Source organism: Pinus tabuliformis, chromosome 5_2 (genome assembly GCF_031772625.1).
Source record: "Pinus tabuliformis cultivar Carrire ecotype Pingquan chromosome 5_2, CPIR1, whole genome shotgun sequence".
NCBI lineage: Eukaryota > Viridiplantae > Streptophyta > Pinopsida > Pinales > Pinaceae > Pinus > Pinus tabuliformis.
In genome coordinates, this window is record NC_142306.1 from 385590560 (window position 1) to 385607714 (window position 17155).

Genomic DNA, 17155 nt, shown 5'->3' on the forward strand with positions numbered 1-17155 from the left:
AAAAATATTGTTTCAATCTTTCTAGACAGTCTAGATACATCTCTATCTCATGTCCAGACACTACATAATTGTAAAAATTGACATTTGCAACATGAAAATTAAAATCTAAGTTCATAGACCAAAATTAACCATGGGATCAGTCTAATCCTTCTGCTCCTAAGGCAAATACGACAGGAGAAAGATCTTCAGGTGTTTCCCCTGGCATGCCATACAACTCTAGAATGCATGGGATGTGGCAATCAATTCTGTCCATCTTGATATCCGGTTTGTGTAGCTGGAAGAGAATTTTCTCCATGTCTTTCTTGTAATTCGACATTCCCTAAATTGTCATTGCCATACCCACAAATATCTGCTCCATTGCCTTGCCGAGTAGACTCTTGATTACCGAGTACAGGTACAATGTTTTCTTGAACTGTGTGATTCTCCCTTGAGTGTTTCCTAGATCTGGAACAAGAGTCCTCCAACTGTCCATGTCTTCCTCTGTCTCTCTTCCTTTCTTTATCTCCTTTTCCCATTCTTCCATCAATTTGCAAATGCCAACGTCTATCACCTCACTATAAGCCTCTACTACTTTAGCGATGAGGTGCCCCTTATCTGTTCGGGGGGTTGAGCCTCTCGTATCGCACCCACATCCTCTTGCAGCATGGGCCATGGCCTACTTGGTAGAACACTATTGACACCCAGAAAGAGTTAGATTCAAATTCAAAATTTTTTGTAATACACCACCTTGTCCGTGCATGTTTTTCCTCTCCTTCATTTTTCACTGCATACGTGCAGGGGTAGGCGGAAGCCCCCAGGTCTCGCATGGAAGGTCTTTGAACCTTACCCCGAGGCCCACCATTGGTCCCTTCCTCCTTACTATGGATTACATGCAGGTCATTCCACTCCATCTCAAGCCGAGCCCAAGGGCCCTCCTTGAAGCGGCAGTATGTCTGCAGTGCTTCCATATCCTTGTTCCCTTAGCCTAAAGAGAAATGGTTTTGCCTCTTAGGTTCCTCAAGTTAGTTTTCCACTCAGGATTCTTGGTCTTGCCAACAATCTCATGGGGTTTCCAACTATTCCAGCAATTCTTTGCAGACTACCACCAGGTTTGTGACCCCAGCCCGATGCCATCAGCTTTCCCCTACTACTCTCTACAAACCCTGGCCCCTCTTGAATTGTAGTGCCTCTATCTAGTTTCCCCCAAACCTTAATTACAAAGCGCATAACCTCACAGTCTCATAGCCCACTTTTGCCCCCCCTGCAGTCATAGTTTTTTCCAATTTTGGAGAAAGTATAGACACAGAACCTAGCCATGGAAAGAAATTCCCTCCCCCATTTCCACCAACAACATTCAATTCTCCATATTTTTGGATTCTTTCCCCTCCTTTCCCCTCAAAATAACCCCAACTAGAACATAGATTTAATGTTGAGGCAAAGCTAAATTACATACCCAGTTTCTACAGGTAACCTTCCATGACGAGGGTTCCTCCAGTTTCGTCGACCTTCCACTGCTCTGTATTGCCACCCCTCTACACAACCTTTAACTACTGCATTATACGTCGAATGACCTCGCATACTCCACCACCCTACCTTATTTCTTGTCCTGCCACCTGGCCCACTTCCCCAACAGGCATTAATACCGAAGGAAACGGCACTCCCTACCTTGAGCATGTGGGGGACAATGGTAATAAGTGCCCTGGTGCTACGTATGGCTGCGTCCAGGCTGGCCTAACTGACAATCCGCATCTCGATCAAGAGAATATGCTATTCATTATTATGTGCATGGTGAATGCAATTATGTGTTCATATTCAATCAGTTGATTTCAAAATTTATGGGTATACTTAGTTTAACCAATCCCTACGCTAGTTATTCTGTCAAAACTAAGAATTTAAGTATCAGGAATTGGGCAATGGGTCTCCTTGAAACTACTGGAGGGTGAGCACACAACAGTTGTAGTTCTTCTTTATGAACCTAGCCTAGGTTTCTTTTTAATTCATATATGCTATGTTTTCGAGGTTGAGAGGAAGTGGGAGAACGTGACTTTGTTGACATGTTAGCAGGTCCAACACCTAGTGGGCACTGGTGAAACCACACCCTAGTGGAACCATGTTGTGTGTATAGACACCAACCATAATCCATTGACTCCAGTGATCAAATCTAAGGTAAGGGTAGGGTCTATACACTTGGCCAATTTTAATTTTATTTTTATTCTAGGTGAGAATCCTAAAGGCCAAGAGTGTGCTCTAGGTAGAAATGGGTATTGGGAAAATTTCTAGCTTCCCATCACTTAGATATTTGTACCCTACAACACCCTAAGAGTGTAAAAATTAATATAAATTTGCTACTACTGATGTATTCGAACTAAAAACAAGAGATTACAAATTTGCTCTATTATTTTGCGAAATTGAAATGACAATTTAGAAACACATGAAACACATGAAACCATCAAAAAAACACAAGAACACAATTATTTATAGGGAAACCCAATAGGGAAAAACCATTACATTGCCTTTCATTAATCATATGAGAATGATAAACCATTACAATGTCTTGCTTCAATCCTGAAGCACACCCTATGTTGTAATCATCTTCTCCTATTGATTGTCTTGCTCTGGCCAACCCTTACTCAATTCAAGGTCCCATCTTTTTCTTATTTACTTGCACGATTCATGAGGAAATTAGCTCCTAAATAATAGGGGAATTTACAATTCCCTTGTGCAAATCCCATGTAATTTATCACGTGCCTCAATGCCTAGAATATACACTCAACTAATATACAAATAATAATTACAATGTGCCTTTTCCTCCACTTTAGTTTGGCAATTCAAACTTCATGCATGTTTGGGTTACTTTTAGTTGATTGACCAGTTTAACTAAGAAATCATTGAGTTAACAACAATTCTACTACTCAACTAACCTTCAACTGACTCAACTAGTTGCTTGAGCTCAGTTAACTAAGTCAAATTGAGAATAACTTAATTAGATTGCTAAATTTTAGCAACACTGCATGCACCACTCTACTTCTAGCCTATAACTAGAATTTACTAAGTAAACAAGTAGACAAGGCCATTTCACACAAGTTAACTTCCATTGAAGTCATATTGTTGATTTAGAAAATCAAATTACTAAATTTGACTAAGGAACAAGTCAAAATTAGCCTTTCTTGCTACATTTTCTAATACTATGTCTTAGTAAGAAAGGGATTTTGAACCACCCATATCATGCACCTATGGAATTTGAATTTTCCTCTTGAAAATGACTATTTCAATATGTCTTCATCCCACTTCTCACTTGGAATGTACTGTAACATCATAATTCTCCTCTGTACACAATTTCGCAAGTGATGATACCAGATATCAATGTGCTTAGATGTGTCATGAAATACTATATTCTCAAAGAGTTTGATACAAATAGGATTATCAAAATAAATCATTGTCAAATCCATATATTGACTAAAAATACGCACAAGTATTTTCCTCATCCATATGCCCTCACATGCTTCTTGACTTGTAGCCATGTGTTCAGCCTCTGTTGCATTGAATGCCACATACCCCTGTTTCCTACTATACCAGGAAATAAATGCAGACCTAACACTGAAGATAGCACCCAAAGTAATTTTCTTGTCTAATGGACTCCCTGCCTAATCTGCATCAGTGAAGCCTTGGAGCTTCACTCCCTTTGTCCTCCTCTACCATACCCTATTCTTAGTTGTACCTCTGAGGTACCTCAACGCATGATTTTTTGCCTTCCAATAAAGCTTAGTGGGATTAACCATGGCTTGAATCAACTAATTAGTTGCATAACATATGTCAGGCCTTGTGTTCACTAGATACATCAAGGATCCCACAAGTTGTTTGTAAATGTTAGCATCCACTGCCTCTCCTAAAGGAGCACTCTCCTTCCTCCAGTTTGTAGCTAGAGGTGTGTCCATAAGCTTGCAGTTTTCCATGTAAAATATCTAAAGTATTCAAAGGCATACTTACCTTGAATCACAAATATCTCACCATCACCTTGTCATACTTCCAAACCAAGGAAGTAATGTATCAATCCCATGTCCTTCATCTGTCAATCACTACTCATCTCCTCCAAGTATCAAGTCATCAACATACACTACCAAGATAAGAAACTTGACATATACCACAATGTGATAGAAGTTAGCATCTAATTCACTTTTGGTGAGTCCCAATGAACTGATATATGTATCAATTCGAATGTGCCATTCTCGGGGTACTTGTTTGATACCATACATGTGTTATGCTCTTGACCTGCGAGAAGATAATAGAATACCAAATATGCAAATAAATATACCTAGAACATAGAACAATAAGAAATAACAACATGTATTTTATTATTCAGAAAGGAAAGCAATGTTCACTTGCCTCTTCGATGGGGCAACCTCCAATAGAGCTGGGCTCAATTAAAAACTAAGACATGACACTCCTCAAGGGGAGTTTCTATACTTTATATAGGATTCATACATGCAATAGCATGGGTCAGTAATATGGTTCTTATTAATACCATCTATCTAATACCATGGCACATTTGCAACTAACTGTGGTCCCTTCATTAAATGCGGGTCAACCACTTACAATTATTAATATGAGCTTTATTGACTCTTTACTTAATTATAACTATGACTCGACCCTATTACATAAATAAGGGGGTTAGGATTGGACCCTAACATGCCCTCCCCCATAAAAATATCCTTGTCCTCAAGGCTGAAGCTACAGAAACTGCTGAAGGACAGTCTCTAGTTCCTAGGTCACATCTTCTGGAGAGGTGTCTTTCCACTTGACGAGGACTTCCTTGATCATGTGTCCGCGCAGGTGCCATTCTCACGTGTCAAGAACTTGTTCAAGTTGGAGCCAGATTGAACCTTCTTCATCCAATTCCGATAGACTGGTTTGAATTCGACAATGGTTCCCAACCACTTTCTTGAGGCATGATATATGGAAGACTGGATGGATTTTTGCAGTGGGTGGCAAAGCTAGCTTGTAGGCTACTTCTCCGATGCGTTGAAGTACTTGATATGGTTCGTAGAATTTTGGAGATAATTTCTGACAACCCTTGTCTTTGAGGGATGTTGTCTTATATGGTTGTAGCCTCAAGAGTACCTGATCCCCTTCTTGAAATTTGTGTCCTGAACGATGTTGATCTGCCTGTTTCTTCATGCGATTTTGAGCTGGATGGAGATTCTCTCTGAGGTGGGCCAACATGGTTGTGCGGTTCTGTAGGAGTTGATCCACTGCTTGTACCTTCGAGCATCTCTAGATATAAGAAGTAGGTGAAGGAGGGAGTTGACCATAAACTGATTCATATGGAGTCATCTTGGTGGTGGAATGGTAGTTAGTGTTATACCACCATTTGGCTAGAGGTAACCATTGTACCCATAGATATTTCTTTTCTGAAGTGAAACACCTAAGGTAGGTCTCCAGACATTTGTTTACTGTTTTAGTCTAACCATCATTTTAGGGATGATAGGAAGTACTGAGTTGTAGTTGGGTACCTTGTAGCCTAAAGAGTTCCTGCCAAAAGTTACTGGTGAAGATCAGGTCACGATCGGACACAATGGAAGTGGGCATGCCATGCAATTTGAAGATCTGGTCCATGAAAGATTGAGCCACCAAAGATGGTGTAAAAGGGTGGGGTAGGGCGCAAAAATGAGCATACTTAGAAAGTCTATCCACAACCACCATGATGACTGACTTGTTGCCTGACTTTGGAAGACACATAATGAAGTCCATAGAAACTTCCGTCTAGATTGAGGTCAGGATGAGCAATGGTTGTAATGTGCCTGGGGATTTGAATGTTTCTCCTTTATGGCACTGACACACGTCACACTCAGCTACAAAAGTAAGAATGTCCTTTTTCATGCCTGTCCAAAAGAATGAACATCGAGTGCGAGCATAAGTCTTCTAAAAGCCTAAATGGCCTGCAGTGGGAGATGAGTGAAACTCCACCAAAATACGACTTTTAAGGGTGGATGTTGGTGATATCACTACTCTATCCTTGTAGTGAAGAATCTCTTCCTTCCAAGAGTAGCCCGTTGTGGAACTTGGATCTACGTGCAATTTATTAATGAGTTGGGAGAGCAAGGGATTTGAAAACCATTCCTTGGAAGCCTCTTTAATCCATTCTGGAATGGGAAGGGAGATTGCGAGCAAGGTGCTTTCCTCTTCAAATTCGCGTGATAAAGCATCGACAATGAAATTTCATGCCCAACATTTTGGCGAGCCATTTATTTTGTTGTGGCGAGGATAGGTGTTTCTCTAAATTATATTTAAGGCTTTGATGGTTTGTGCGGATTTGGAAATGCTGCCCCAATAAGTATGGTCGCTAGGTATCCACTGCATGTAAGATGGTCGTCATCTCCTTCTCATAGGTAGATTGTCTCAGATTTGTCCCACTTAGTTGTTGGCTAGTGAAGGCCAAGGGTTGACATTCCTACATTAAGACCACCCCAATACTCATACCTAAAGCATCACATTCAATCACAAAAGATTTGGTGAAGTTAGGTAGTAACACATGGCATGTTTGAGAGCTATAAATGCCTATTATGCTTCATCATTCCAGAGAAATGAATTTTTCTTAAGAAGGTGAGTAAGAGGTCTAGCAATGCGACCATAATTGCAGAAAAATTTGCGATAGTAGTTGGTGAGACCCAAAAATTCTCTCAAGCTCTTCAAGGTCTTTGGTTGAGGCCACTCCTGCATTGCCTGGATCTTCTTGGGGTCCACCCTGACACCTTGACGCCCCACAATGTGGCCCAAATACCCAACTTCTTCCATGCCAAAAGAGCACTTGGACATCTTGACAAATAATTTATGCTTCCAGAGCAGTTACAAGAGTAGATCTACATGTTGGAGATGTGTTGCCCAGGTGCGGCTGTAGATGAAGATGTCATAAAAGAAAACAAGGAAAATTTTTCTGAGATATGGTTTGAGCAGGTGGTTCATGAGGCTCTGAAAAGTGGATGGGGCATTACAAAGACCAAATGGCATGACCAAGAATTCATAGTGGCCTTCATGAGTTCGGAAATTAGTCTTTGGAATGTCTACTTATTTCATGTGAATTTGGTGATAGCCCGAGCGAAGGTCGAGCTTAGTAAAGCATTGAGCCTCATTTAGTCCATCCAACATACCATCGACAATCGGGATGGGAAATTTATCTTTGACCGTCAGCTTGTTGAGGGCCCTGAAGTCTAGATACATATGCAATTCCCCATCTCTCTTGAGCACCATGACCACAGGCGATGAGTAAGGACTAATGCTAGGATGAATGACACCTGCTTCCAGGAGTTCCTTGATGATTTTTTCAATTTCATTCTTTTGGGAAAACAGATATCTATATGGGCGCACATTTGGTGTTTTTTCCCCAGGGACCAAAGTAATGTTATGATCATGTTCCCATCTCGAGGGTGGAAGCTCATGAGGCTTGTTAAAGACCGGCAGACGGTTGTTTAAGATCTGTTGTATCTAAGGATGAATATGAAGAGAAGTGGGTTCAAAGGCCTGAATGGCCCTTTTTTAACAATTTTTCCATCGTATGCGAGTTGATGATAGAGGGAGCACCGGCCTGGAGTCCGCGGAGGGTATGTGTGTGGTTATTCTGTTTAAAACTCATATATAACTCCTGGAAATCCATTGTAATTAGGCCAAATGTGTGAAGCCATTCCGCACCCAAGACAATGTAACACCCACACATGTGTATGGCAAACATGTGGGTATTTAGATGATAATCCCCCATTTGAAGTTTGACATTTTCACAGTGGCCTTCACATTTCATTGTCCCCCCATAAACAATTTGGACCTGGAAATTAGAGACTGCTCTGACAAAACAATGCACTACTTCAGCGACTCTTTGATGGATAAAGTTATGCATGCTACCACTATCAATCAAGACTACTACAGGGCGATGCTTAATAAAACCTCTGATTTTGAGAGCTTGAGGAGAAGAAATCCTTGCCAAAGCATGAAGAGAGATAACTGGTTCTTTAGGTGTAGCTGGGAGGGCATTGTCTAGCTAGTTGTCCTCATCTTCCTCCTTTGGTTCCTAAAATGGTGTGGCTTCCTCTGATGAACTGTGATCATTAGCATACATTTGAAAGAATTTGGGTTCCTTGCATTTATGCCCAGGGGAGTATTTATCATCACAGTGGTAACACAATCCTTTCTTTCTTCTTTCCACCATTTCCGTTGGTGACATCTTTTGAACCTTAAGTGTTTGGGTAGTGCTTGGAGCCTGGATGGGGCGACTCTTGGCTATGAAATTTGGACGAGTCGACTGGGCCGACAAAGTGCGTTCTACTTCACGAGCTATCTTGCAAGCATCCAGCCATGAGATTGGGTGTTATAGTCAGACGTGGGCTTATATGGCGTCTTTGAGACCACTAACAAAACATTCCAAGTAGAACTCATCTTGTAGAGCTCCTGTGCGGAAGGCAAAGGCTTCAAAGGCTGTAATATATTCTTGGACTGTTCCTATTTGTCGGAGCTTAGTAAGATGACCCAAAAAGTTAGTTTCATGGTTAGAGTGATCCGAAAGGGTTTTTGCGAATATCTTCCAAGTCATGGGCCTTCCATAGCAACATTGATGCCATTGCCACGATTACCATCTTTTGTGGTCCAAGTACATGCTGCCCACACTTAGCTTAGTCACATCATCTCTGATGTGATTCAATGTCAAATATTGCTCCATTTGTGCTAGCCATGTGGCCAGATGAGTGCCATCAAATTTATACATGTCCTGCTTGGGTTGTCGCGACTAGGACTGTTGGTGGATTCCATAGAAGTGAAGAGAATGGCTAGACTTGCCCTCAATGTTTTCATTAAAATCATATGCCTCCAATTGTTCCCCCAGCTTGCGCTTTGTGAGAGTTTCCTGTAAGTTCTAGATCTTCTTCGTTAATTCCTCCAACCTATGTTCAAGGAGTCTATCTTCTCATTGGCCATAGCTTGAGCTCTGGTATGTACCATGCACCGATCTGGTGCACTTGTTGTTACTGTGAGAAAAATTTTGGGACCACCCGATTTTTTTGACGCTGACAAGTCAATGGTACCACCTTGCTCAACTCGTCGATTTGATTCTTATGGGCTAAGTCTCCTATAAGCATCCTGGGTGTGTCTTAGACTTCTATTTTTATTTTTTTCTATTTTTTTTACTCCGATAGGAGTTTTACTCCCCATTTAGGAATGTTGTAGTAGTTGATTCCCTGAAAAGTTGCTTCTGCCCAATGTCCTGCGAGAATCCTACCCAAGTATAGGAGCCACACAAATAGTCAAATCAGTCGGAAAAGCCCTCAACTAAAGAGAATAGAAATGTGGCAGTGATCAAACCCCTACTGCTAGATCTGAATGGCGGATCTGATTGTTGCAACTGCTACTAAACCCAACTGTTGGATTTGAATGGCAGATTTGATAAATCTGAGTAGCAAAACTGATTGTCACTGTGGCGACCGAACCTAACTTGCTAGATCTGATCGGGCAAAGATGATGTGTTATTGAGACAGAGACAAGGGAACTAGGATCTCAAGGAGTGTTAGGTGCTATAGATCGCAATATACATAAGGGTCCAACAGTAGTACTCGGCCCAATCTTTCAGGACACTAAACAAGAAGGATCAACCATACCCTTAGCCGTACAACCTGACTACCCTATCGTACACGTGAGTAATCTTCCCGAGTGCTATTCTCGGTGTACTGTAGCAGAAGGATGGCTGGCGGTTTATCTATGGTGAGGTTTCAAAAGAGCCTAGTGGGCTTCCAATATACCCAGAGGGTACTTGGAAGACAGTCCATGCGCAGTTCTGTCTAATGCGCTACTATTCGAAGGGGTACCCACAAGGGTTACAAGGGAGTCCAACAAGCATGATGACCTCTTGTATTTCCTGTGTGCATGCCTCCCCAAATCCATAGGTTTATGTGCTCAATGACAGATCCTGTGGTTTAAAGACGCTGGAACACCTCTCTAGCCAAAAAAAAATCTACTAAAAATGGAGATTCCACTGGCCTTGGAAAGTGCTCTGATACCAGTTGTTATGCTCTTGACCTATGAGAAGATACATGAATACCAAATATGCGAAGAAATATACCCAGAACACAGAACAAAAAGGAATAACAACATGTATTTTATTATTCAGAAAGGAAAGAAATGTTCACTTGCCTCTTTGAGGGGGCAACCTCCAATAGAGTTGGGCTCAATTACAAAATAATACATGACACTCTTCGAGGGGTGTTTCTATCTTTTATGTAGGATTCATACATACAATACCATGGGTCAGTACCAAGGTTCTTATTAATAACATCTATCGAATACCATGGCCCATTTGCAACTAGTTGTTGTCCCTTCTTTAAATGCGGATCAACCACTTACAATTATTAATATGGGCATTGTTTAATCTTTACTTAACTATAACTATGATTCAACCATATTACATAAATAAGGGGGTTAGGGTTGGACCCTAACAACATGGCTCTTTTGAGTGTACACACGTATCCCAATCGTATGTCTCAAATCCCTCTTGTTGCTCTATGTAAATTTATCCCTCAAAAACACCATCGAGAAAGGTCGTATTCACATCCATCTCTTGGATCTTCCACCCCATCTTTGTAGCTAATGCTAGAATGATTAGAATCAAGGAATGTCTTTCCACTAGTGCAAATGTCTCCTCATAGTCCACTCCCTCTACCTCAGAGAAGCCTTTGGCCACAAATCTAGCCTTGTACTCCTCGATGCTCCCATGAGCTGCATGCTTCACTTTGTAGATCCATATGGAACCAACTACTAACTTGTTCTCTGGCCTCGACACCACCTCCCATACATTGTTCTTCATGATTGATTCATACTCCTCCACCATGGCATCAACCCCAACTGGTTGAGAAATTTCTTCCTCAAATGAAGAAGGTTTTGATTCAATGAGCTTTGTAGTGAGATCCATATACCTAATGTACCTATATGTTGACATCCTCTTCTTGTGCTAAGATGAAGGAGCTCCCACATGCTCCTATGCATCTTGTATCAATTTGTCAGCTTCTCTAGTTCTCATCCTTCCCTCAACGAAAGATTCTAGTTGAGTGGGTGCCTCCACTCGATCTCTTATCTACCCCTGTGCATGTGGCTTCTGCAAAACCTCCTAAATCTTTGCATGAGGCCCCTCCTTAAGAACTATTAGATCCTCCTATGATGGGATACTCAACTCTCACTCTAGAGAGAATCTCATAGCATTCTCCTCATCAAATTTTACATCTCTCCTCATTAATATCACATTGGGTGACGAAAAATACACCCTATATTTATGTGGTGCCTCCATGTATCCTACAAAGACTCCCAACTCAGTTGCAGGGTCAATTTTCTTCCTACTATCCTTGGAGACATGGCAATACACAATAGCTCCAACAATTTTGAAATGAAATGCAACTGGATTTCTCCCATAGAAAGCTTCAGGTGTGATCATTCCAAGTATTCTATGAGGACTATGGTTCTACAAATAGACTGCGTTGTTGCATGCTTATGCCCATATGTGTAATGGCAGACCCTGATCATGCAACATGGCTCTTGCTACTCCCACTATTATTTTTTTCTTGCTTTCAACTACCCCATTTTATTGTAGGTTATGGGGTGGTACCAATTCTCTTCTAATACCATATTTGGCACAAAAGTACTTAAAGGTGCTAGATACATGTTCTCCTCCATTATCACTTTTCAGGGCATTCAATTTCTGACTAGTATCCTTTTAAACCAATGCTTTGAATTCAACAAATTTTGAGAAAACTTCATCCTTCTTCCGCATGAAGAAGATCCAACATTTTGTTGAAAAGTCATCAACAAAAATAACATAATGTTTGTGTTTTGTTGTAGAGGTTGTAGAAAATGATCCACATGCATTAGAGTGGATTCACTCCAAGATTACTACAGTTATGTTATCTCGGCCCTAGAAGTTGGATTTGACATATTTCCCCAAAGTGCATCCCTTGCAGACATCATGTTGGTCAAGGGTGCATTTCAAGTGACCGGTGGTAATCTACTACATGATTTTTAAGACCCCCTAATGTAAGTCTCCCATATGTTTGTGTCAGATTTCTCCAACATCCGAACTCTGCACTTATCCTACCTTGCTACTTAGTGCAATGCAAGCTTCCACATCAACTTTGTATAGGTTGTTCACAGAAAATCCAATTTGTTTCACTTGCCTAGTAGATACATGTCTTAGAAAAGATTTCCCCTTACTAAAAACAACATCATAGACATGATGCTCCAATACAACTATAGAGATCAATTTCTTCTTCATCCAAGTACATACATGACATCTTTCAAATGAAGATGGCAGCCTAACTCCCTCTTAAAGGTTACAATATGAGTTCCTTACCCATCATCCCCAATATTTATCTACATCTCGAGATCCTTCTCCTCTAGGATACTAGAAGTTGTAGAAAATGGGCCACATACATTAGAGTGGACTCACTTCAAGGTTACTCCCACTATGCTATCTCGTCCCTAGAAGGTGGATTTGACATATTTCCCCAAAGTGCATCCCTTGCAGACATAATGTTCATCAAGGGTGCATTTCGGGAGACCAGTGGTAATCTACTGCATGATTTTTAAGGCCCTGTAGTGTAAGTCTCCCATGTGTCTATGCCAGAGTTCTCCAACATCCCAACTCTGCACTTATCCTACCTTGCTACTTAGTGCAAGGCAAGCTTCCACCTCAAGTTTGTATAGATTGTTAACAAAAAATCCAATTTGTTCACTTGCCCGGTAGCTACATGTCTAAGAAAAGGTTTCCCCTTACTGAAAACAACATCATAGCCATGATGCTCCAATACAACTATAGAGATCAAGTTCTTCTTCATCCAAGTACATACATGACATCTTTCAAATGAAGATGGCAGCCTAACTCCGTCTTAAAGGTTACAATACTAGTTCCTTTGATATTGTACCACCCATCATCCCCAATTTTTATGTGCATTTGGAGATCCTTCTCATCTAGGCTACTAAAAAATCCTTTACATGATGTCATATGGAACCAGGCACCTGAATATAGATACCATACACTCCCCATTATAGTGTTTTCCATACATGCAATCGAGATGAAGTCTAATTCAAATTTGGAAGCAAGTGCTTCACCTCCTACTCCTCTTCGACAAATTCTTGTTATACATTTTGTGCGAACACTTTGTTACATAGTGCCCGAATTCATGGCAATGAAAACATTTTATTTTACTCTATCGCTAATCTATTGTTTGCTTTAGGCCTTCTTTCCCTACCCCTTATTTCCCTTTCCAACCAACGAAAAATTCTCGCGTTATGTTATGTTTCGGTTTTCCTAGCGCTGGCCAATAAGGGCACGGACGTTCGCCCTACCCACGTATTGACGTTGTTCGATCAAAGCGAGGAGGGCAAGGATAAGAGGTGCGCCAGCCATTTGGCGCCTGAGCGGGAGAGACGGCCTCACATTTTTGAAGTTCAAGGAAGCATGTGGGTAGAAAACGGTTCTTCGAACGGTCTGCATTTGAAACATCCAATTACCTCAAGGATGATTCCCTGAAATTAGATTGCACATTACGTGTTGTGGTCTCTGCCAGGGGAATACGGTGGGTTGTACTCAATAACTGTTCCTGAGTCCGAGTTAAGTTTACACTTTGGTGCACTTTTAGAAAATCAAGAAGCCCCAGATATAATTTTTTATGTGGCTGTGAAGAAATCTAAAGCTCATAAATTCGCTTTGGCTGCATAAACTCGTTTTGGCTCCACGATCCCCAGTATTCAGAGCAAAATTTTTCGCTTCTTCAGAGCAGAGTAATGAAGTTGTTGTTACAGAGATGGAGCCTGGAGTGTTCAAGGCTATGCTGCATTATATTTATACAGAAACCCTTATTGATGAAGAACCAATGCCAGCCGATTCATCTTCTTTTTCTTTGACAACTGAGACATTGATAGAGCGCTTGCTTGCCGTAGCAGATACGTATGGTTTGCGGCGGTTGAGGCTACTTTGTGAATCAAAATTATGCAGAAGCATATCTGTAAATACAGTTGCCTCAACTCTCGATCTGGCTGAGAGTTGCAATGCTAGTGGCTCGAAAGCTGCGTGTCTCAAATTTGCAACGCAAAATCTTCCAGAGGTTATGCCTTTAAAAGGTTTTGAGTGTTTGCAACAGAAATTCCCTTTTCTTTTGTCAGAACATCTAAAGGCAGTTCCTGGTTTTCAGGATGATTGCAGCAGGACAGAAAGTCGCAGGAGTGTCCGGGATCAACCTTCCGATGGTACAGATATTAAAGGCCGGTGAGTAAGACCCAGAAATAGCATTTAGAGTTTCGACTTGTGTGTAGAGTGTCATCACGAAAGTAACGATCATACTGTTGAACATTAACTGAGGCTGACTATCACTGTTTGGGTATGTATGTGGATGCTAAGAAGGGCATTGGCTAGAAAGTTGAACTTCAGTTAGAGTAATTATGATGCCCTTTTCTAAAATACATCTTTTTTTTTATGCTTAATGTAAGAATAGTACGTGATTCTTTTTTTCATAATGATGTCTACAATATTGGCATTAATGATCCTAGCGAGAAATATATTGGCATGATGTTGTGTTCACACTTTTATCTCTACTTTCAAGCAATTTATAAAGAAATTTATTTGGCTTATAAAATTCTCTGGCAGCACGGCTATATCAGGTTAGTTGATGTTACTGCATTATCAGGCTTTTGGTGCTTCTGACATAACATAAATTTATTATACACGCTCTAATTAGTTTTCTCCTATTGCGGGTGGGGAAAGCATGAACTATTTGTCTTCTTCTAATTTATGTGTTTCCTCATGGCATTTTTGGCTTTCGCGTTGTTTCCTTGAAGTCGAATTATAGGTTGTTTTAGTCTCTAATAATTAATTTTCTTTTTCGAAATAAAGTTATTGGTGTATTTGTTTTAATGATAAAGTTTAATGAGTGATGATCAGGTTATAGAGTAACATATAAACCATAACATTCAAGTTTCAAATCCAAGTTAACAAAAACAAAAATTATATTTAAAGTACTTCAATAATATATTTCTTTATTTTTTGTATTTTATTGGTTATATTATTAAATGATATTAAAATGGAATTCTTAAATATCTATTTCTAAGAACTTACATTTTTTGTCCAAAGGAAAAACATATTAGAGAAAGTTACATTTTTCATGGGATTATATCACATCATATTTATCCAATTATGTAAATCATCTTGATTGTCCACATGAAAAATCCATAAATTATAGGAGAAGTGCAAGAAAGACAAAAAAACATGGGAGGTTGCACGAATCCCCACCCAAAAAGATACTAAAAAAAAAGAGTCTAAATCAGAGCAACAAAGATGAGAGTTAAAACAGTTCAGAGACCACAACCCGTGTCATCAGTGAACTTTTCAAAGAACATAAAGCCTAGATAGAGGGAGAGAACGAGTTTTGAGAGCGCATCAGCCTCCATGTTCTGCTTTGAAAATACATGTCAAAAGGAGGCAAATGAGAAAGTGGGTAGAATGTTCTGACTCAATTGAATCCAATTACAAGGAACTAGAACCTTAAGAGAGTATCGACCCTGAATCCAGGTTATCAAGAAAAGAAAGTGACCAAAAATGAGAAAGTTATCAATGCCCAACCAAGAAGAGCATTTGAGAACCCCTGACAAGAAATCACCTCGACTCTATAGTTGTCCCCCTTACCACCATGTCAGAAGAAATGATAAAGGAAAGCAAGGTCCAAATGAAGCGAGACACCACATCCACAATTCCCTTCAGAGGAGGCACCATCAAAGGAACATATAGGGAAAATGCCAAACAAATCGACATATGAGACAAAGCAAAGAGAGTACTTTGGATTCCAAGGACAAAAATTTCGTGGAAAACTGACACAATGTATCGACTAACAGTCATAGTCACAATAAGTTTGTCCTCGAAAATTAGATCATTCTTGGTGCACCAAATCCCAGAAAGGACATAGAGGGGAAGAATTCCATAATCTGAAACATTCATGTATGGATGATGCATCATTTATGTAAGGGACAGCCAAAATTGTGGCCACCCCCACCCAAATCTCAAAAGTAAAGGGGCAGGGAATAAAAAGGGAATCCTGTCTACACAAGAAGCCTCTTCTATGTAGATTTTCCCAAGTTAGAATGTGATTGTGAATGGCCAACCACAAGAAACATTTGATCTTCAAGGGAGCTTCCCACTTCCATAGCGGAGAGGTAATGTGAGATAAGGAATTCGCTTGGCAAGTGGAAGTGATTTGATCATAAGCTTCCTTGGCAGAAATCCAGTCATTCCTAATGTGTCCACCCCACACAAGGACATCAGACCTCTATGAGATGTTAATGTCCACCATGGAAAGCATGTTACAATACTTTTTTGATTCATCCAACATTTCCTCTTATAGACTGACATGTCAGGCATGTGGCAATGAATGAGAAACTGCACATTGCCTCGACCATTGCCGCAAGCTAGCAAGAGTATTCAGTGCCTGTGACTTAAGTTCATTAATGATTGAAATAGGGAAGAGGTGGATTCCATTGAGGCCTTCGATGGCATCGAGGCCCACTTTTAGTCTCAGCCCATTACCCTCCCTCCAGCATAGATTGTTGCAAAGCCAAGGGATGATGAGCTTGAGATTTCTCTAGATTTTTGAAGGACTACCAGCCGAAGAAACCCCCAATGCAAGCCACTCCTCCATGATTTGCTGGTTGATATATTTCCAAAATATGATATTTTTCCGTGGCCCCTTCATGAAGAATAGCCTCCAAGTTCTCGCAACCCTGAGGGCCAAATTAAAATTATGGATTTCAATGATACCCCATCCACCTTTCTGTATAGACCTCACAATGTTCTTCAATCCCATAAGGCGAAACTTCCGCACAAAACCAACTCTAGACCAAAGGAAATTGGCTATGATGGAGTCTATTTTATTAATAATAGCTTGTGGTATGTGGAAGAGATGCATCCAATAAACCAGAATTCTTATCAAAACAACCTTTATCATTATCACTCTTCTGCCCCTCGAAAGCCATCTCTTATCCCAGCTAGACAAATTTTTGTTAAATTTCGAAATAATCCAATCCCAGTCTAAAATGGAGTATTTGTTAGGCTGTAATATGCATTAAAGATATTTTGATCTCCCAGACATGGATCTGACTTTGACCCGAAACAAGC

The 17155-nt window shown here is 40.4% G+C and overlaps 1 pseudogene; it reads left to right on the top strand.

The window, feature by feature from the left end:
* Nucleotides 1-1455: 1455 nt before the first annotated feature.
* On the top strand, nt 1456-14288 carry LOC149159105 (BTB/POZ and MATH domain-containing protein 5-like; annotated as a pseudogene).
* The last annotated feature ends 2867 nt before the right edge of the window (nt 14289-17155 follow it).